Below are 1545 nucleotides of genomic sequence, written 5' to 3' on the forward strand. Positions count from 1 at the left end.
ATGTCAGAGCTGGGAGGGCCCTTAGAACACAGGAGGTCAGAGCTGGGAGGGCCTTAGAACAGAGGATGTCAGAGCTGGGAGGGTCCTTGGAACTAGAAATGCTAGGGCTAGGATGGCCCTTAGAGATGATCTATTCATTCAGTACCTACTACATGTGTTACATAGAAGTTGACAGAGAAAGGACCATGCTTGTTTTTTGGGAGCCTCCTTGAAGAAAGAGGTGTGGGGTTTGTAAGGTTGGACAACAGAATGTGAAGGGTGGGGGATGTCAGACCTAGGAAGGTCTGATTGGTCCCTTAGGTGTGGAGCCACAATTGAGAAGGGAGGGGAAGGATTCCCAGAGTCTGAAAATCACTTCCCTCTTTCATTCCTAAGAGGGAACAAGGCTAGAGGTGAGAGAGGATGCAGCTGGCAGATTAGAGATAAAGACCCATTGGCTCGAGAGAGATTAACAGAACAAATCCTGGGGTTAGAGCCTGATTCCAGGGATCAGCTGAGGGCCAGAGATGAGGGTGATCCTTGGTGGGACATCAGGGCTGACTGATTCGGGGTGACCCACCCCTGCCAGCCTCATGCTGCCCTTCCTCCTCCTCCTTCCCCTGCTCTCTCCTCCTCCTCTTCCTCCTCCCTCCTCCTCCTCCCTCCTCCTCTTTCCTCCTCCCTCCTCCTCTCTCCTCCTCCCTCCTTCTCCTCCTCCCCGTCCTCTTCCTCCTCCTCTCTCCTTTTCCCTCCTCCTCCTCTCTCCTCCTCCTCCTCTTCCTCCTCCTCCTCCTCTTCCTCCTCCTCCTCCCCTTCCTCCTCCTCCTCCCCGTCCTCCTCCTCCTCCCCGTCCTCCTCCTCCTCCTTCTCCACCAGCTGAGTTTCTACGCTAGCCTTGATCAGTGCTGAGTACACAGCAGTGCCTCATTTCATCTAGGGGCTCTGGGCTCTGGGATCCCAGGGGAAGTGATGTGGCCTAGCTGGGCTTGAGCAACCTCCCCTGAGCCAGCTAGATTAGGTCTAGGCAGGTGCTGGGGCAAGGCTTAGGCTGCTGCTCTTCTCGCTTACAGGTCCCACATCAGCCTTATGGTCTTTCAGTGTGTTGAGAGCAAGGTTAGGGGTAGGGCAGGCAGTGTGCAAGCCTCTCCATGTGCATTATATCCCAGTCATCCAGAAGTAGGCAGAGGACTCACTGTGGTGGAGGTAGGAGGAACTTGGCAATGGAAATCAACCTCCTGGCTTCTAGACTTTGCTCTGCTCTGAACTGGCCACATGACTGGGCAGGGCAGGTCACCTCTAAGGAATTAAATTGGCTTATCTGTAACATGGGGATAAGGGTAATAGACTCACTGACCTCCAGGGTCTCTCTCTGGTCTGACATTCTCTGTTCCAAGGACCCTCTCAGCTCTGATACTTTCTATTCTAAGGTTTCTGTAAGTTCTGAAATTTTGTGTTCTAAGGGCCCTCCCTGCTCTGACATTCTGTGTTCTAAGGGCCCTCCCTGCTCTGACATTCTGTGTTCTAAAGGCCCCTCCCAGCTCTGACATTCTGTGTTCTAAGGCCCCT

At 53.6% G+C, this 1545-nt stretch overlaps 1 protein-coding gene across 1 annotated transcript in view; it reads left to right on the forward strand.

Moving 5' to 3' along the window:
- LACTBL1 (lactamase beta like 1) overlaps nucleotides 1-1545 on the forward strand; it is a 9738-nt gene that overhangs the window by 670 nt on the left and 7523 nt on the right. The gene's annotated exons all lie outside the window — the stretch shown is intronic.

Source organism: Petaurus breviceps, unplaced genomic scaffold (genome assembly GCF_028583685.1).
Source record: "Petaurus breviceps papuanus isolate PSGF00001 unplaced genomic scaffold, PetGlider_PUasm1.0 91041, whole genome shotgun sequence".
Classification (NCBI taxonomy): domain Eukaryota; kingdom Metazoa; phylum Chordata; class Mammalia; order Diprotodontia; family Petauridae; genus Petaurus; species Petaurus breviceps.